This window comes from Microcaecilia unicolor, chromosome 3, assembly GCF_901765095.1.
Source record: "Microcaecilia unicolor chromosome 3, aMicUni1.1, whole genome shotgun sequence".
NCBI lineage: Eukaryota > Metazoa > Chordata > Amphibia > Gymnophiona > Siphonopidae > Microcaecilia > Microcaecilia unicolor.
In genome coordinates this window covers 337,786,028-337,807,496 of record NC_044033.1, presented here as the reverse complement: position 1 = coordinate 337,807,496, position 21,469 = coordinate 337,786,028, and the positions used below count along the sequence as shown (strand labels likewise).

At 42.3% G+C, this 21,469-nt stretch overlaps 1 long non-coding RNA gene across 1 annotated transcript in view; it reads left to right on the top strand.

Annotated features, from left to right (window-relative positions):
* The window catches only part of LOC115466881, a 311,497-nt gene extending 290,904 nt beyond the window's left edge, over positions 1-20,593 (top strand). The window contains exon 3 of the long non-coding RNA XR_003941612.1: positions 20,513-20,593. This is a non-coding gene — a long non-coding RNA (uncharacterized LOC115466881). The remainder of the gene's footprint in view (positions 1-20,512) is intronic.
* Positions 20,594-21,469: the final 876 nt, after the last annotated feature.

Below are 21,469 nucleotides of genomic sequence, written 5' to 3'. Positions count from 1 at the left end.
GCAGACATGACTGAATATGGGTTTCTGAAGTGATATAATCCTATATAATAATTCTCACCTCCAACATTCTGAGGCTGCCTGGAACCATGGATCATGTTGGAGTAGATAATAGTGATGTCACACAACCCACACCAGATTGGCCAGTAGAAGGGAGAGGGGCGGAGCCACGATACAGGGAGCAGCGAATCAGCACAACACGGGGAATGCACAGCAGCAGGAACAGAAGCCTCTCTCACACAGTCACTCTCACATACACTCTCTCAAACATACACACTCAGAGGAAAACCTTGCTAGCGCCTGTTTCCTTTCAAACAGAAACGGGCCTTTTTTACTAGTGGTAAATAAAGTAATTGGAATACTGTTTCTTCCAAAGACACAAGATACATCCAAATTATTGTTGTTGACTTAGTTCTTCATTGCACACACCCTCTCCCCCTCTGTGCCCACCATCTCCTCTCTCTTCTTATCTCTCCCCCCATTGGGTTGGGCTGTTTGGATCAATGTTTTTGATTCTGGTATGTATGCTGTAAGTTGACAGTGTAGTGCTTTTTTACTCCCCTGTATTATTATTATTATTGGATTTAGAAGGCAAATGGCAGTATGTCGTATATGGGTTATATAAAAATGACTTAAGGAACGGAAGAGAGATACAATCGAAAGTCATTTTGGGTTGAAGTATCCTTAAATCGTGACGTCTGGAGACTGGAAAGATGTGGATTGATCACGCTATACATACTGTCTCTTTTGTTTCTTGAAACTGGTAATTGGAATTGACTTTGAGACCTAATACATAGCTACTACATGAGATTTCCCCCCATTTTTAAGCAGCCATCCAGCCCAGGGACCACACCAGCAATCTTCAGCTAAGAAGTATAGGCCGTGGCTCCCTCCAAGCTGTGCCCTGAGAAGCAGAAGCTGGATTCAGACAAATAATCCAGATCTACAGGAGTGTCCTCGTTCATATGCAATTTATGTAAACTAGCCATGTCAAAGGAAGGCTCATGGGTTACATTTATCTTGTGGTCTTTCTGGTTTGGCAGTTCTGACATTAGTTTTAGTCTGGTTGGAATAACAGAAATGAAGAACACGAGTATGTTGTGGTTCTAGGAAAGAACAGAGTTGATTTTATCCCTCCTTTGCACATGCTGTTTGGGTTATGAGAGTTAGACAAATCTTATAGTTGCTGGGAGCCTATCTTGAAATATGATTTCAACAACTAACCTTGTCCTTGATCTTGCTGAGAAGCAGAAACAAGGTTTTACAAGCTCATGGTATGATATATTGTCTGATATGTTATGCTATTGTAATTCATATTAAGCCATAATTTATTTTATTTATGCATACTTGTATCCCACAATTATCCAATAATTAGTTTCAGTTCAATGCGGCTTACATTTAACAGTTGTTAGAGATTACATTGATTCAATTTGGTGTTATAATCCTGTTTTATGAGTGTATGTGTTATTGTCAAAGAGACAGTTCATTGAAGGGGAAGTACATCAGAATGGTAGATTGCAGTGACTGTGGAGTTAGGGTGATATATACTAACCTCAGTACCTGCATAGATGTTTTCTTTTTGCAGTTTAACTAGTTAAAATGAAGTCACTCTGGAGTGCACTGAAAATTACACCGTTGAGGTAAACATTAACCATTTTGCATATCCTATATAATAATTCTCTGGCTGCCTATGTCCATGGCTTTCTTCAGAGTTGGTCTGCTAGGCTCCGAAGCCTAGGCTGACATCACACGCAGCACTGCCCAACCGCATGACAGCAGCACGAGGCCCCGCCCCTGCCGCCCTCGCCGCCATGCCCCTCCCCCAAGGTGGCCACCGCTCACCCCTCCACCCCCTGAAGGTTGCCATCGCTCCCCCCTCCACCCCCCCAAGGTCGCCACCGCTCCCCCCTACACCCCCACAAGGTCGCCACCACTCCCCCTCCACCCCCACGAGGTCACCACAGCCACTGCTCCCCCCTCCATCCCCCCCAAGGTCGACGCCCAGGCCCAGCCACTTTTCCTCCAGGCCCGTCCACCCAACACAGAGCTGCCAAGTCTCCCGCGAAACACGCGGTGCCAGCTCCCATTTCCGGCCACTGCTGCTTCTCCTGTTGAGCAGCAGCGGCCGCTACAAAAACAAAAAGAGCTATTTAAAGCACCAAAAATGCTTTTAAAAAGCAAGCGCGGCACCACAGGCAGCCATCAGGCATTGGCTGTCGGCTCTGCACCTGCTCCTCTCGCCTCTCACGTCACTGCCCCTGAAGCAGACCCCGGAAGAGCGCAGCGACGTGAGAGGCGAGAGGAGCGGCTGCAGAGCCGACAGCCAATGCCTGATGGCTGCCTGCGGTGCCGCGCTTGCTTTTTAAAGCATTTTTGGTGCTTTAAATAGCTCTTTTTGTTTTTGTACCAGCCACTGCTCCTCAACAGGAGAAGCAGCAGTGGCCGGAAATGGGAGCTGGCGCCGCATGTTTCATGGGAGACTTGGCAGGTCTGTTTTGGGTGGGCGGGCCTGGATGGAAAGAAGGGGATAGAGAGAGAGTCACTGGATGGAAGAATCAGGAGAGGGGGTAGATGGATGGAAGGATGGGGAGAAAAAGAGGGAAAACAGATGGAAGGATGGGGAGAGAAAGACACGATGGAAGGATGGGGAGAGAAAGGGGGAGATGGATGAATGGATGCAGAGAGAAAGGGGAGAGACTGGAAGGATGTGGAGAGAGAAGGGACACTGAACAAAAAAGGGTAGAGAGATAGAGAGACACTGGATAGAAGGAGGGGGAGAGAGACATTAGATGGAAGGATCAGGAGAGAGAGTAGATGGGTGGAAGGATGGGGAGAGAAAGAGGGAGATGGAAGGATGGGGAGAGAAAGACACGATGGAAGGATGGGGAGAGAAAGGGGGAGATGGATGAATGGATGTAGAGAGAAAGGGGAGAGACTGGAAGGATGTGGAGAGAGAAGGGACACTGAACAAAAAAGGGTAGAGAGATAGAGAGACACTGGATAGAAGGAGGGGGAGAGAGACATTAGATGGAAGGATCAGGAGAGAGAGTAGATGGATGGAAGGATGGGTAGAGAAAGAGGGAAAACAGATGGAAGGATGGGGAGAGAAAGACACGATGCAAGGATGGGGAGAGAAAGGGGGAGATGGATGAATGGATGCAGAGAGAAAGGGGAGAGACTGGAAGGATGGGGAGAGAGAAGGGACACTGAACAAAAAAGGGTAGAGAGATAGAGAGACACTGGATAGAAGGAGGGGGAGAGAGACATTAGATGGAAGGATCAGGAGAGAGAGTAGATGGGTGGAAGGATGGGGAGAGAAAGAGGGAAGACGCTGGATGGAAGGGTATGGGAAAAAAAGGAGACACTGGATGGAAGGATGCAGAAAGAAAGAGGGGAGACATTGGGAGGGGGTCCTGAGACCAGAGAGGGGGAGGGGGTCCTGAGACCAGAGAGGGGGGTGGTCCTGAGACCAGAGTGGAGGGGGTCCAGAAACCCCCAGTCTCACCCCTCACCAATTTGGGATCTCCTTCTTACTTTTCACACCCTGCTGCTAATGGTGTTAAACCCATTGTTTTTGGATAAAAATTCATAAACTTGCCTCTAACAGTATTTACTTGTTAACTTGCTGTTCCTTCATGGGTTTTCCTCTGAACTGTGATCTGTTGACATCTTCATATAAAACCCTATACTTGTCTAGGGCACCAACAGATGTGTGGAAGAAATGAAAATCATGGAGTCCATCCATACTCCAGCTGAGTTTCCATGAGATGAAAACATATCCATAAAATTAAACAGTGTACAGAGAAGCTTTGAGAAGACTATTGCTCTTTTGAATACTCACTTCTGATTTTATTAAAATAATTACTAATTCAGTGATTGAAACCATGACCTGTCCACACAGTGATTGGGTTGTAAAGGAGCCCACGAACCCTTCACTAAGAACTATGCTTTCCCCAATTGAGAACGTATTGGAGATAGCACAGGTGGTTGAATGGATTGAACCATGTTCTATGACCCTTCCTTGAAGCGTATACACATAAGCATTTGGAAAACCTTTTGATGGCAATTGTATAATTGGACATCACAAGTAACTTGCCTAGATGTAGCATGCTGAGGGTTAATTATATAATACAATATAATACAAATATAGCTTATAGGCTGCACATGCCATAAATAAGCATGGCTTACAAAAGGATAAAGGGTATCAAGTTTCCGTTATAGAAAATTAGCATAAGTCAGCATCTAGGCGTCTATATTTAGGCGTACCCACATATACCAATAGCAGGCATAAGTGAGTGTGCCTAAATGCAGCACTTGCACACATAACTTACAGTATTCTATAAGTTATTTACGTAAATGTTTGATCCTGTTCTGTGAATGCCCCTATTATTTACATGCTAAACAAGTTGTGTGTGTAAAATATAGAATAGTGCTTAGCTCTCAACTAGTATTTATGTGTGTTAAGTGTGCACTTACCCATGCAAATGCTAGTATTCTATAAATTTACACATGCAATTGGCTATCTGTATGTACTACTCTGTACTTTGAAATTTACACCAGAAACTGATATCATGCCACATTTGTCATTTTGGAACATCATTACATATGTAAAGAAACTTTGTGGCTACCTTATAAATCTTGTACTTTGGACCCAGAAGGCAAATCCTTCCCCCTGTAGCCAAACTCCAAAATGGCCTTCTCGTTGACCAAGAGGAAGAACCAGAGCATTCTGGGTTCCTGCTCCGGAAGGGTTTTCTGTAAAGATGTACTGTAAGGGGGTGGGGGATTAGGTTAATTTGCTACTTCTCCATAGTAGGAGTTTCCCTTTAGCCTTGGAAGGCAGTATAAAACCTCTGTAAAGAGGCAGGGGAGACAAAGAACATGGGGAGAATGTGGCAGAAGAGGAGAAAGACATTCTCCACAAGAGGAATGGAGGGGTAGTGAGCGGTCTTCTTCCACAAGAGGAACCAAAGAGTAGAAGGGGTTTCCACGACTTGAGCCCACAGACATGAAGGTATTTTGAAGCCGTCAATAAACTTTTGATTAAATTTTGGCTTTATAATGAACTGAATTGGAGTGCAATGAGGAGGGTATTTTTTTGAGTACCAAAATAGGGAGTATTTTCAGGAGCATGGTTGTGACAGTGCAGCAGAGTGAACCCCAGCATTCCCACTGAATCCAAGACCAGGGTAGGAGAATACCATTACAGCCCACCAATCTGTGCAATTGCAGGCCTTACTAGTCCGACTGTTTATTTGCCTTTTTGATATTTTTCCATCATTCTTGTTATGCATATTTATTTTTGGGGAATTAATCTATTTTTTATTATGTATAAGGTTACCATATTTGCGGAGACATAAAAGAGGAGAAAGAAAATGGCCCTGTCCCACCCCACTGCACCCCAGCCCTGCCCCCGCATATTTCTCTCCTACTAGGGCATACAGAGTGGGTTGTATTTTGTCCCCCTGGATATTTTAACAGGGTGGATTAAGGTTCCTTGGGTAGTAGAAGTCATATATTCTTGGCGTTGATAAGGTAGAGGGTGGCAGGGTTGGGTAGGGGATTGTTTCAGTTGTTCATTGTTGTTATTGCTTTCTATTTGTAATTTATAAATAGTTGTACAGAATATTGTTCCTTTTTATACTTTAATAAAAATATTTAAATATAAAATCATAAGCTTTCAAGGCTTTTGCAGATGGGGACAGAACCCATGGGGATAGGGCAGGGATGGGGACACACTGTTCCCATGTCATTCTGTCCAGTTTGCCCAACAAGATGGCCAGAATTGAATCTGGCACTCTGCACAGGTTCTACTTCTTCACTAGCATACTTAACTCTCTCTTTCCCCCCTGCCAATTTTGGGGCATAGACCGTAGAAGTTTGCCCGGCACCGATCCCACCTTCCAACTACTGGAGTTGCTGTCGAAGCCCACTCCAGCCTTGATCCTGATCTGGTTTTGCCATTTTGGGGACCCAGCCCATAGAAATCTGCCTAGCATTGGTCTCACTTCCCAACCTCTAAAGCTGCCGTCAAAGCTCACTCCAGCAATGAGATTATCATGGGAGGGCATTCCAGGCATCCACCATTCTTTCCGTGGAAAAGTATTTCCTGATGTTGCTCCTAAGTCTTCCACCCTGCAACCACAACTCATGACCTCTAGTTCTACTGCTTCCCCATCTCTGAAATACATTAAATACAAAATAAGACCGCAAATATTATAATGCCTTTGTATCGCTGTATGGTGTGATCTCACCTTGAGTATTGCATTCAGTTCTGGACGCCATATCTCAAAAAAGATATAGCGGAATTAGAAAAGGTTGAAAGAAGAACAACCAAAACGATAGAGGGGGTGGAACTACTCCCATATGAGGAACGGCTAAAGAGGTTAGGGCTGTTCAGCTTGGAAAAGAAACGACTGGAGGGGGGGGGGGATATGATTGAGGTCTATAAAATCCTGAGTGGTGTGGAGTGGGTAGAAGTGAATCGATTTTTCACTTTTTCAAAAAGTACAAAGACCAGGGGACACAATGAAATTGCATGGGAATACTTTTAAAACAAATAGAAGAAAATATTTTTTCATTTAAAGAATAGTTAAACTGTGGAACTTGTTGCCGGAGGATGTGGTAATAGTAGTTAGCATAACTGGGTTTAAAAAAAGGTTTGGACAAGTTCCTGGAGGAAAAGTCCATGGTCTGCTATTGAGATAGACATGGGGAAGCGACTGCTTGTCCCGGGATTGGTAGCATGGAATGTTGCTACTAATTGGGTTTCCGCCAGGTACTTGTGATCTGGATTGGTCACTGTTGGAAACAGGATACTGGGCTAGATAGCCCATTGGTCTGACCCAGTATGGCTATTCTTATGTTCTTATTAATACCTTTTAATTATTTAAATGTCTGTGTCATATCCCCCAATCCCTCCTTTCCTCTAGGGTATACAAATTGAGGTTGTGGACTCTCTTCTCTTTTTTAAATGTGCATACATACTATTGCATTTACACATATTTTATATAGTATATGGTCAGGGCTTTTTTTGAGGGGGTACTTGGGAGTACTGAGTACCGGCACCTTTTTCATTGTCTGCTAAAATTGACCCATGGTCCCCAAGTTTTAATGAAAGAGCTCAGGCTCTACCCACCAATTCTGCCTTGTCATAGATTCTATGACTGGCTGCAGGGGGCCTGACTATTGTGGGGTAGGTCCCTCAGTGATCACTCCACCCCTTAAGGGCAGCATAGCGTTTGAGTACCGGCACCTTTTTTGCTAAAAAAAATCGCACTGTGTATGGTAAAACATATATTGCGACTCTACACTAACTGCACCTCAGGAGTGCCGTATAAAGCCTCTTTTCCATGTGTTAGAGGCTTTATACATGGCATAACCTTTCCAGTGGCGATCCTAGCTGGCCTGACACCCGGGGCGGAGCGCCGATGCACCCCCCCCCAGCGAAATGACACCCCCCCCGGGTGCACGCCGCTGGAGGGGGGGTGCCGCGGCGCGCACCTGTCAGCTGAGTTCGCTGAGTTCGCTAACTTCGCTGCAGCTCCCTCTGCCCCGGAACAGGAAGCTGTTCCGGGGCAGAAGGAGCTGCAGCGAAGTCAGCGAACTCAGCTGACAGGAGCGCGCCGCGGCACCCCCCCTCCAGCGGCGTGCACCCGGGGTGGACCGCCCCCACCGCCCCCCCCTTGGTACGCCACTGAACCTTTCTAAAATGACTGCCTTAATTGCTTCTTCTAAAAATGCTATGAGGGAACTTTTTTTGATGGTAGATATTCTAATGAAACCTTCTCTAGTGGCTTCCTGCCTCAAGAAACCTGAGAAGCTTATGACCTGTTTCCCTGAGAAGGAGATAAAACTTAGATCATAGGTAAAAATGGATGACAAATATATTGTCTTTGCTTTTTGTTGGATTTCTTTGTAAATTTCCTCATTTATTGTCCTGTACTATGCAAGTGTATTGCTTGAGATTTATACATTTTCAAAAATAAATATGTTTTTAAAAGATGACAAATCTGACTTGTTCCATCCATTGTGTTTTGGCTTGTTAATCCTGGCTAACATTAGTTTATATCAGGTGTATTAGACCCTTTCTCTATTACTTTACATTATAAAGTCATCATGTTTATCAGAAAGTTTTCTTCCCTTTGCTTTGACCGTTCAGTGCTGGAAAATTCTTTTAGCTGCACTCTTTCCAATCTTCCTTTGTTAGGTAAGATTATCAAGCAGGTGATTACTTTGTAGTAATGAGTTCTATTGAGAACACAAATGTTCTCTATGGTGGACCAGTTTCCAGCACAATCACAGCACAGAAACAGTTCTCATATTCTTTGTGGAGAGTCTCTTCTACCATGCAGAGGAGATTTCTAGCATAATTCTGTTGCTCCTGGATATGAATGCTGCTTTTGACATTGTTGATCTCTTCACCTTGGTTGATTGTTTAGAAAACTGTGAATTGGTGGTCAGGTTCTTTTTTGTGGTTCAGTTCACTTTTATTCAGCTGCTAAGTTTAGAAGCCCCATGTTAAGTTTAGATGTGCATAATCTGGCATTTAGTCATGTATATTTCCTGCATATCTAAATCCAAATTTTACAATGCCAGAATGTACCTACATGTCTAAATCTTTAAGATGTGTATATGGCAAGAGGGCATGGTCTTGGGAATGTTTGAGGTGGGACTAGGGCAAGGCCAAAAGTAAACGTGCATTTTCCATTTTCAGAGGGGGAACGCATGTATGTGTCCAAAAAGATAGACTCGGGATCTACATCTGCCACCCAGGACATCTAAGTTTTTAGAAAAGTGCTTGTTTGATGTAGCATTCCACTGGAGGGATTAGAAGAGATTGCCCCCTAGTATTTCTTGTACCCCCCCCCCCAAAAAAAAAATCAGCCAAGGACAGTGGGTTCTGCGACGGTGTCAGAAAAAAGACTTGTATGTTTCTAAAATGGCTAACACACATGAGCATGTATGTTCTGAAATACCAGCATATACACATTTATGTTTTCGTATCATGCCCATTGATATTTAAGACGTTTATGTTTCTGAAATGGATTCTCCCACCAGACATAAGTATTGGCAGATCCTGTTCTAACGTGATAGTGGATCTAATCTGGGTTTGTAATACAGAGCAGACTGACCGGGACCATGAGGCTGTGTGCGTTTGGTTCATTTACCGTTGTGTTACAGTAAAGGTTGGAGCTAGACAGATTACTACCAAGAGTCTGTGGTTTTTGGCCTTTTGCTTAACAACAAAATCAAAGGAAGGCAGGACAGGAAACAACCATGCGGTCCATACCACCCACAGTTGAATCAAAAGCCCTCAGCTTCAAAACCTACAGATTTGTAGAAGGTGTTAAAAATAACTGGAGTCATGCAGTGTAAACAGTCAGGACAAGGATTGCCATGTGCTAGAATGAAGGCGCTGCGTTGTGGGAGGTGTACTAAAAATAGACAACCAGATACCTTGGTTTGACTTTGGCCTTCTTCTATTTTAATTGCTGTCTTCTTATACTAGTTATTTCGCTGCATTTTTAAAATTCCCCAGTCTAGAGGAACACGGTCAAAGAATGCAGTTGAAAAGTGAGCCCACTTCATCTGATGTGGACATCGCTAATGTGGGTGATTCCTCAGTGAACAGCTAAGAAGCTTTAAAGCAGCGTGCCACCTTGCAGGCTGCTGTACATCCCTAATGAAATGAAAAGTGGGTCTCCCCTGGCCCACTGATAATACAGTGGTGGCTAATTAGGTAAGGTATAAGCAAGTTCCAGTATTCAGCCTGTGTGAATTGAGGACTTCAGGTGTGCATAAGTTCTGTGATCCATTTTTGTAACTGACTTTCCATGTAAACTGGGGCAGGTAAATGTGCTTCTGTGGTGCACTGGCCTGAAGAAGGGAGCATACTTCTCAAAAGATAATCACAAAATATATTTAGTCCAATCCAAAAAGTCCTATGCAGAATTAATAGAGCTTACTTGTTAGAATATGCAACATTGTGCAAGCATGGCCCAACCAGAACATTTCAGTTCCAATGTGTTTAAGCAGATTCATGATATCATTACTTTTTCATGAGATTAGTATAACTTGAATTTGGAAGAGATGTCTTGAGAATCACACATTAAAAGAATACAAGTGATGCAAAAAAAAAAAAAAATCAAAGTGATAAGGAACAAAAACAAACTAATAATGTAATTAGCACACTATAAAAATATCAAAAATACTTTTTATATTTATTTATAGTGAACTAATTGCATTATTAGTCTGTTTTTTCTTTGGGATCCTTTACATTGCTGTGGTAGAACGTGGCCGTAGCATGCCCTTACTCGGGTGTTTCCCACCCACTAAGGCTGTTTCCTCCGCAGCTGGAAAATTATTATTATTATTAGCATTTGTATAGTGCTACCAGACGCACGCAGCGCTGAACACCTGAGAGACAGTCCCTGCTCAATAGAGCTTACAATCTAAAATAATTCAGACAGACAAGACAATTAAGGGCAAGGGAAGTACTGGGTGAGAAGGAACAAGGGGGGGGGGGGAGGCAAATGAGTAGTGGCTAGGAGCCAAAAGCAGCAGTGAAAAGGTGGGTTTTCAGCATAGATTTGAAAACAGGTATGCGCTAATGTTTAGCAAAATAAATAAAAAGATTCTTTATATTCTTTGCGAGGAATTTTTTAAATTTATTTTGCTAGGCATTTTTTGATTCTTTTTATTTTGCTAGGCATTTCTTTTTATTTCTTTTTTTTATTTCTTTTGCTAGGCATTTTTTAATTCTTTTTCCTCATTATTTTTGTAGTCTATTCCTAATCATGCGCTAATATTGCCATTAGCACGCGGCTATTAACAAAAATTAGCATGTGAGCCCTTACCACCAGCTATTTTGTAGGCGGTAAGGGCTCACGCGCTAATCAGTTAGTACACAGCAGTGTCAACATGCTGATTAGTTCAGAAACACTCACCCTCCACCCCCAGGCACACCCATAAGGGCTATTGTAGTGGTGTACAGTTTGGGGGGGGCAGTAGGTTTTTGGTGGGTTTGGGGGGGGCTCAGGGGACAAGATAAGGGAGCAAAGGTGATGTGCACCTGGGGGCATTTTTACAAAGTGCACAGAAGTGCCCTCTAGGATGCCCCATTGCTCTCCTGGGATGTCTGAAGAACCAGTCTGCTAAAAATGCTGGCTCCTCCTACATCCCAGTGGCTTTCTACATTTTGCACGTATTCATTTTCTTTTTTTCGAAAATGGACCAATAAGCAAAATGTTCCAAGTACAAAACCTTGTTCAAAACAGTATTTTGGAAAAAAAAAAAAGGTAAGACTTTTTTTTTCCAAAAATGACCTTCTTTCCTGTTCGGATTTTAGACGTTTTGTTCATAACGTCCAAAGTCGAACTTAGACGTCATATCGAAAATGCCCCTCCATGTAACTTTGTAAGTCTATGTGCTTTTAAAATATGCCTCATAATCACCTTAAGATTTACGTATATGATTTCTCATGATTGAGCTCCCATCCCTATGTGCTTGTATTAGATTTTTTATATGCATACAAACATGTCAAGTATCTCAGCCACTGATGATAATAACACATAAATGGGCTTGAGGATCCAATAATACAGCATTCATTGAAGGAACAAGAATTTATTTATTTATTTATTATATTTGTATCCCGCACTTTCCCACTAAAAGCAACTCAATGCGACTTACATAGTAATAGGTAACACAGAATTTTGGTATGTAAAGTAGGAAATTAAGTATAACATTATAGAAGGATGGTGGATGGGTAGTAAATGGATGGGTAGGTAGGTAGAGACAGATGATAGAGAGATGAGGGTAAGGTGGGAGATAGATTCTGGGTCAATGTCGTTTTCTCTTCAGTATATGTAAGGTAGATGGGTTCATGAGATTAATCTGGGTCTTTTGGGTAGGCTTGTTTGAATAGATGGGTTTTTAGTGCTTTTCTGAATGGTAGGTGGTCATGGATTGCTCGGAAAGGTCTAGGGAGAGCGTTCCATAGACGGCTGCCCAGGAAGGAGAAATTGGATCCATAATAAGTTTTGTACTTGAGACCTTTACAGCTGGGGTAGTGCAGGTTGAGGTACTTTCATGAGGATACAGACATGATTCTTGCTGAAAAGTTGACCAGATTTATCATATAGTTTGGAGATTCTCCATGTATTATCATCAGTGGCTGAGATACTTGAAACTGACTCCTGAAGCAGGCGTGAATAGTGCCGAAACGCAGGACTGCATTGAGTCTTTTTGGTTGTTTCGTTAATGTGAAAATAAACCTGCTGTTTGGATGTACATTTGGTCTTCCCCCTACTTTTTTTTTTTTACGTCTCCAGTTCCTAACCTGACAAAGATCTAATCTTCTGTGGATTTATTATGGCTCAGCTCAATATGGTATGTTTTTACCATTCTGTAGCATTACACAGAAAAGGATAATATCACAGAACTGGAGTTTGTAAATGCTTTTAAAACACATACACAAACGCAAACACGTTCTGCTTTAGTTTTAACGGAACAATAGCTTTCACATTGCAGTCTTACTTGAGTCTGGATGTGGAAGTAAAAATGTCTTCTAAATAGAATGGAAAATGACCTTTCTCATATTCTCATAGAAAAATCAATCACCGATTTGCTTTGTGTGTATGTGTTCCTCCTAATATTTAAATACTGAATGGCTTTCTCATGGATAATGTTATTACAGAGCCACTTATGTCAGCAGTGATCTGTGCATGCCACTTAGCTGTCTGGAAACTGCACTCCCTCTGTACGGTTTTAAGGAAATTATGTGCAGGGTGAAATGGGGGAATTATGTGTCAATTGCATTTTTAAATCAATACATGTTATTGTCTTTGCAAAATCTACTGTGCCTGCAACAGGCTGCTCCCTTTGAAATCTGGTGAAAACTCCCCAATGGACTTCAACCCAAGTGGACAGTCCATCAGTATAGTGGACAGTGGGCAAGTGCCTCCACAATTCTTAAGTATTGTCTCTTAGTGCTCCTTTTACAAAGCCGCAGATATTGATTCTAGCGCGACAAATGTAACGCCCTTAGTGTTTAAACAATTTTTATTGACAAATACGACAAAGCATAAACCATTTGTGCTATCGAGTTCAAATTTGTAAAAGAGACACAAAGAAACCCAACGATGGCAGGCCAAAAATGTGTCATTTTACGATAAATTCAACAAGTCATTACACCCCCTCCCCTCGTCCATTTACAATTAAGATTCTACACTCCCCTCAAACCCCCTCCCCCCGTTTCCTTCCTATATCTGTAACTATAGCATAACATCCGGTCTTATAGTCTGCTAACACCTTTCAGTTCAAAGCGGGTTACAAAAACCTAGACAGCCAGAGCAATGCTCTAGGAAAACAATAGTTAAAAACCATAAGGGTTAAAACTTATGGATCATTGTATAATACAAATGTCCAAAAGAGCAAGGTCTTAATATTCTTTCTAAAAACCAGTTAAGAGTGGGAGGACCGAAATATCCCAGAGAAGTCCTTCTCGCAGCCTGAAATGCCAGTGTCATCTCAAATATTTTAACCTCTTCCTGCCTCTCGATGAAGATAATGCAATTAAAGTAGTACAATTTGGCCTTCTAGTCCTAGAAGAGGCAGCAAAATGGAGGTGAGAATATAAGTATATCGGTGCCAAACCATACAACATTTTATACAAAAAATAAGCCTCAATAGGAAGCCAATGAAGTTTGACAAAGATGAAATTCTGTCACATTTAGTCAGACCAAAAATCAAATGTACTGCTGTGTTTTGTACAGTCTGTAGCCTTTTCAACTGACACTTGCAGGGTCATTTTCGAAAGAGAAGGACGCCCATCTTTCGACACAAATCGGAAGATGGGCGTCCTTCTCACAGGGTTGCCCAAAGCAGTATAATCGAAAGCCGATTTTGACCGTCCCCAACTGCTTTCCATCGCAGGGGGGGGGGGGGGGGGTGTCGGAGTGTAGCGAAGGCGGGACTTGGGCGTGCCTAACACATGGACGTCCTCGACCCATAATGGACAAAAAAGGGGTCCCTGACGAGCACTTGGACGACTTTACCTAGTCCTGTTTTTCTTACGACCAGGGCACAAAAAGGTGCCTGAACTGACCAGATGACCACCGGAGAGAATCGGGGATGACCTTCCCTTACTCCCCCAGTGGTCACTAACTCCCTCCCACCCTCAAAAAAAATCTTTCAAAATATTTTTTGCCAGCCTCAACTGTTATACTCAGGTCTATCATTGCAGTAAGCAGGTCCCTGGAGCAGTTTTAGTGGGTGCAGTGCACGTCAGGCAGGCGGACCCAGGCCCATCCCCTCCTACCTGTTACACTTGTGGTGGTAAATGTGAGCCCTCCAAAACCCACCAGAAACCCATTGTACCCACATCTAGGTGCCCCCCTTCACCCGTAAGGGCTATGGTAGTGGTGTACATTTGTGGGTAGTTGGTTTTGGGGGGGATTTGGGGGGCTCAGCACACAAGGTAAGGGAGCTATGTACCTGGGAGCAATTTATGAAGTTCACTACTGTGCCCCCTAGGGAGACCGGTTGGTGTCCTGGCATGTGAGGGGGACCAGTGCACTACGAATGCTGGCTCCTCCCACAACCAAAGGGCTTGTATTTGTTCATTTCTGAGATAGGCGTCCTTGGTTTCCATTATCGCCGAAAATCAGAAATGACGAAGTCTAGGGACGACCATCTCTAAGGACTACCTAAATTTCAGGATTTGGGCATTCCCGACCGTATTATCGAAATGAAAGATGGATGTCCATCTTGTTTTGATAATATGGGTTTCCCCGCCCCTCCATCGGGACGTTTTGCGAGGACGTCCTCAGCAAAACTTGGGCGTCCCTTTTGATTATGCCCCTCTTGGTACAACCACATATCATACCAAAGACATGTTAACACACACGGCTTTGACTGTTATAGCCCCGTGCTTACAACAGAAATTTGATTCCTATCTCTCCTTTAGGGAGTCTTTTATTAAGGTGCACTAGTGTTTTAGCTGGTGCTAAACGCAGAGACACCTGTTATGGGCTTCTCGGCATATAGTGCCAGCTGATTTTTAGCACAAGCTAAAAGCGCTAGCACACCTTAGTAAAAGACTGTTATGTATTTGGTTATTTTAATTATGCGTGCTACTTTTGCAGTCCGCTAGGAAATGTGGAATAAGTGGAATACACGTAATTTTAAATAAATAAATAGGGAAGTAACAAAATAATATCCCACTGTACCCTCCCCTAACTCCCCCCTTCCCTTGATACCTCTAAAGGGCATCATTATAGTTTATGTGAATTAAAGGCTATCCTGATGATATTCAAAGCCCTCAGGTACTATCTCTAAATTAGACTTTTAACCTGAAAGGTTCCTGCCCTGACTGCTGGAGTTTGTAATCATTATTTGATATGTTTATTCAGTAGATTTGATATTGATAGGATCTGAGAATGTAATCCTTATGTTCAACGACTGCACAACTGAAATATGCCTCCATTTTCTAGTAAATATTTTAAATCTGCACATTACATTTTTATTTTTGGTGCAAGAATATCATATATATTTTGGGCTAAAACAGAACCATCAAAGCATCATTGCTTTTACAAAATAAAAGGAAAACTTTGTCAAACTAAGTTAGGGAACTGCAATAAAATGTGCCTTACCAGTCCTGGCTGAAGAGAATTGTTGCAACATCATTGGCCTTTCACTGCTAGTTAACCCCTTCCAGTGGAGACATAGCCCTAGTGCCTAAGCAGCACGCTGAGGACCAGGGAAGCCTGAGTTCAAATCCTACAGAGACTCCCTGTGATCTTAGTCAAGAGGCCCTTGTAGTAAGGCTTAGCACACACTAATGGAATTCACAGGCGCTAAATGCTGCATGTTGTATTTTATACATATGGACCACACGACGCTTAGTCTGTTAGTAAAAGGGCCCCTGATTCAGTTAACCCTCAATTGCCTCAGGTGCAAGCTCAGGGATCTTTTTACTAAGGTGCAGTAGGTTTTCTTTTTTTTTCCCAACATTTTTTATTCTAAAGCATGGCAGAAGTACAAAATGGAAAAGATAGCACAACAACAATATGCAATCAAATCTTCTATCATATCCAACCCCTGCCCCAAATCCCTCCCTTGTTCCCCTCCCCTTCACTACACCCAAAGGTACAGTAGGTTTTGTCATGTGCCTAATGCAGCATTAACGTCCTACAGCAGGATGCGCTAAAGCATCCTGCATTACTTTAGCCATCTGCATGTGCTAAGTGTGCAGGCAGTATTTTTAAAATTTTAGGGGAGTGGGCGTATGGCATGGGTAAGGGGATAGGCGGAGAGTGAGCATGGAAACAGTAACTAGTTAGCTTGGGCACATTAGTGTGTGCTAACTGGTTACCGCAGGGTTATGTCAAGAGCCCTTACAGCTTCCCAAATAGGAAATGGTAAGTGTTCCTGTGGTAATTCTTTTCAGTGGTTATGCTCTAACAGTAATGGAGTGGAGGAGTGGCCTAGTGGTTAGAGCACCGGTCTTGCAATCCAGAGGTGGCCAGTTCAAATCACACTGCTGCTCCTTGTGATCTTGGGCAAGTCACTTAACCCTCCATTGCCTCAGGTACAAACTTACATTGTGAGCCCTCCTGGGACAGAGAAATATCCAGAGTACCTGAATGTAACTCACCTTGAGCTACTACTGGAAAAGGTGTAAGCAAAATCTAAATAAATAAATTAGTGCATTGCCTTTAATGAAACAATAGGGCATTTTATGGCTGTGGTAAAAATGGCCTTGGTGCACAGAAAAGACCAGCATAAGGGTGTGCTAAGGCCATTTGTTACCACAGCTTAGTTAAAGGACCTCTTAGATTGTAAACCCTCTGGAGACAAGGAATTACTTACATACCTGAACTGTGACTCACTTTGAACTACTACTGAAAAGGTGTGAGCTAAATCCAAAGAAATAAAGAAATACGACACATATCCAGTTCTTCTCAGTAGGAACTTGAAAATAAGAAATGAGGGGCTGCAGGTTCACATCCTACCATTGTATCAGTGGCACATTTATTCAAGGTGCATGTGTTGGGTGTACACACCCTGTTAGACCCCTGTCCTTCCACCTGGGCCTTAAAATCATCTCTGCTCCAGTCTTCACCAGGGCAGCAGCAGCGGCACTTATTAGCTACCTGTGGCCTGCACTGGGACTTTCTCGCTGAACCATCCCACCCCTTCTGACGCAACTTCATGTTTTGTGAAGGGTGGGACGGTTCAGCAAGAAAGTCCCGGTGCAGGCTGCATGCAGCCTATGAGTGCCAGTACCGCTTCCTGGACGAAGACTGGAGTGGAGGTGATTTTAGGGTTCCAGGAAGGAAGGAGGGGGGGGGGGGGCATGGGAAATGCACCCTGTGTTAAAAATTCCTGTCTTGTATCATCTCATCATAGCTGATATTTTTACATAAAATGGGGGAGAGGAGAGTGGAGTGAGTACCTAGGATGTGGATAAGATTTAGAAGCCTCACTTTCCACCTCTCAGCCAGAGCTTCCAGTAATACCAGCCAGTCATACCAGTTTACTACTTTCATATACTGGTGTTATAATAATAGCATTAGTCCTCTGATAGCAGTGGGTGATCTTAACTCCAAAACTCAAGCACTGTTACAAGGTCTCAACTCTGCCTTAGTTTGAGTATGGGACATGCTTATTTCTTCTTTCAAGGTGGATGTGGTAATGTGACCTGTTAAGGAAGCAGGGTGCTGTCAATAAATACAGCCAGTCAGAAGATTGCAAATAGAACAACAAGTTTCTTTAAGCTCAAAAATAAATATTTCCCAAGTCTGTTCTCTCTACAGGCTGGACACCTTAAGCATACAATCACTTGGAGCTTTACTATAAGTCCCTGGAGCACTGTCCCTAACAGGCTCCACACTTTAATATACACTATTTCCCCCTCTTGTTTCAGGGTCTCTGCAGCCGGTTCCAGACAGGTCCCACAGGATAAATACATGGTCACTTCTTCTTAACTCAGGCTTTTGTAGTTTCTCACACAGTTTTACAGGGTTAGTCAATACTCACTCTCTGAGGTTTCAAGGAAACTTCTCCTACCTCACTGAAGCCTCTGCTTCTGGCAGTTACAGGGTAGCAATCTCTGCTGAGGGCCGCTCCTCTTCCCTGGGCTCTCCCCAGGTACTGCAGCCAACAGGAACACCCTGGGAGTCATGGATGTTTAATAGACAGGAGATGAAGTGATGTCTGAACACTGAAACCAATTAGGTTGGTCTACGTTTCCACTTCCCAGCGCAGCTGTCATCCCTGTTCACTCAAAATAAAGCAAGCAATCCCATGAGTTGCTGCATCCACCTTGTCGTTCTTTATTGTTGGTAGCATTTTTATTTAATCTCACTTACATTTTCAAACATGCCAGCTTGTGCAGCATATGGATGTACACAGAGGAAGTATAATAATGGAATAACTTTTCATAGGTAGAGTAGTAATTTGTTATAAATGTTTATCAGTAGTCAGTTGGAGGGGCTGGTTACAGGGACACCCAAGCACGTGTTATATTCATGCAGAGATTTTTTTTCTCCTGGTAATGGGCCACTAAAACAGACATCATGTTATGAGAATCAGGTGCCCAACATTCAGAGTTTCTATTTATTTATGACATTCATATCCCACATTTAACATGTATTAGGTTGAAACCAGGGAGCATTTGAAAGCTTCTTCTTTTTTTCCTGTGCCTAAATCAAAAGAGAAAAATGGTTTTGGGAACTTGCTCCTTCTGTTTTAAAGAATGCAGTGATATATTATAAAAATGCACTTAATATTGTTTATTACTATTATTTACTACTGGTTGATATACAGCAGAGGTTAACCAAGTCAACTTCATGCTTTGTAATATAATTTTTAATAGCATTTTCTCAGTTATTACCCAAATACAAATAAAACTATAATGTTAATTCTACAACCGTGTCTGCTTCTTCTTATGGTAGTTAGGATAACCTCTTCCTAGAGTTACCCAAGGCAGGCAGGTTTGTCAGGATATTGGCAATGAATATTCTTGAAAGATATTTGCATACAGCACTTGTTATGAAATGCTTTGAGTCCTACTGATCTGTACATCTGTTGTGTTATTTTGGCAGGTGGAAACAGTCAGGTGGGCTTTTAAGGAGGGAGGGGAGTACGGGAGGGGAAGGGTTCTTGGGGTATGTTCTCTATAAAAGTTTTTATTGTGCCATGCTGGATGGTTTACTGTTTTTTCTTGTTCTGTATGAAGCTTATCAACAAACATGTTTTGCTTTTAATTAAGATGATTAACACATAAGTTTTGGATGTTACTGAATTCTATTATTCTGTCTCACTGTATTTCCAGTTTTGGCACAGTATGAGCTATCACGAGAGCAAAATATAAGAAAACCAATGGGCTGCATTAGGGGCTTTTAGCCCATTTAGTTATGTTTCCACAAATGAGAAATCTGTTTGACAGAAAATATTTTGATTATTTTGATTTATAAACCACTTGTCCCTGAAACATGCTGAAACAACAAAATAATCCATTTGTGTATCTAAAAGGTAAAGTTCTACAAAACAGATGAAGATGTGATTCCATGTGCCCCAATTAAAGGACAGTTTAATTTTACTTCCATTTAATTTCAATATATCACATCATCTTTATAACACCAGGCTTCCCAAGGCAGATTACAACAACATTTAAGATGAACCCATCAGAAAACAGGATATCCTCACTGAAATTTGGACATCTGTATTGTATACAGTGAATTTATTTAGTTTTTAGTGTAGAAAAATGAGCATAAAATACAGAGTTTAAACTCGCTGTTTCTACCAGCTATAATAATTTTTTTAAGCTGCTTTAGTGATATTCAATTGTTATTTCATGATATTTATATCTACATATGGGAAGCTTTCAAATAAATTAAACAGCTGTCAAGTAAAAAAACAAACAAACTTTTGTCCTCCACCATTTAAGGCACTGCCTATCCAAATGAAACAGCTTTAGACTTGTTACAGATGGACCAACAATAAAAAAATGGCAATGTGGATTCAGTAGCTCACAGCTCATAGGTTTGCTTGCTTTGTTTTGAATGAACAGGGATGACGGCTGCACTGGGAAGGGAAAACTTAGATTGTCCTAATTGGCTTCCTTGCATACAGTGGACTAGATAGGCTCACTTCCACTCCTGTTTATTAAACCTCCTTGCTGGGAGTCCTCTGCACTCAGGACCTCCCTGATCTGTTCAACCTCAGGACATTTAACTCCAGCCTGGTCTGAGCCCCGCTCCTCTGACTCAGCCTCAGTAGACTAGCACCATGTACTGTAAGGTGGCTGAACTGCACCAGTGAGAGAGTGCTCTTCATTATACCATCCACTCCCTCACAGAGTTATTAAAGGTGTCTGCTTTCTATTTGAATTTGATAATAGAAGTGTAAAGCCTGCTCATTACTAAGCTGTCTAATTCTTATGGATGCTTTTTATTAATTTGCTTATTTGATTTTTGGTAGTTGCATTTAATGTGTTTTGTGCTTTCAGGAGATGCACGAGTGAGGAGTCCAGCAGGGGTTCTCTCTGAGCGCCGTGGCTCCTACCCTTTCATAGACTTTCGACTCCTAAACAGTAAGAATGAATATAATTTCTTTGTCTACTTTGTTTTTATAGAGTTGTAATTACACATTTTTTACAAAAACAAAATAGCCAATAGGGAACTTACACAACACATAGTTAACAAAAACAAATAGGTTTAAGAAAGGTCTATTCGTTTTTCTACAACTTATATTGTCATTGATAAAATTGTGAAAGTATGTTTCTTGATTCCCATGGGAAGGGAAAATGAGCCCATCATATTCATGTCCACAATGATATTATCTGATCAAAGGGATTCCTGTGTGGTGCAGCACGAAAGAGGACATTCAGAATAAATTGATTTAATAGTGGACATCTTCCCTGCAACCAGTATCCCCAAGAGTCTACTTCATGAATGCATTAATCGATTAGTGGGATGGTGTCCCACCCTTTTTGCTATTTGGCCACTCTTGATTTTCAGAACTCTATTTCTGTTGGCAAGGGAAGCACCAGGAGAATCACATTACAGCTTGAAAAGCTATAAAATCAAATCAAAGGTAGAATAAAATATGAAGTTATTCTTTAATGAAATCACTGCTTCAGACTATAAAATGACAAGTTTAGAAGTGCACACTTACAGTAAAACACAAAGGCATGCTTCCCTTTCCTTCATTCACAAACTCAGGTTTGCCAGTGTGGAAGACCCAGTGGGAAGTGACATGATAGTATGTTAGAGTAGCAGGGTCTGTGAGTTTGGGGGGTGCTTTTGGGAGGTTTGTATATGTGGTATGGTATATATATTTGTATATGACCTGAAAATGTAGCTGTGTATCTGTGAAAATGTGTGTGTGGAAGATGGCGGGGTAGGGACTGTGAGGGGTGGGTCTGTGTGTCGGTGGGGGGAGGTTCCAACCTCTCCTTTTCACA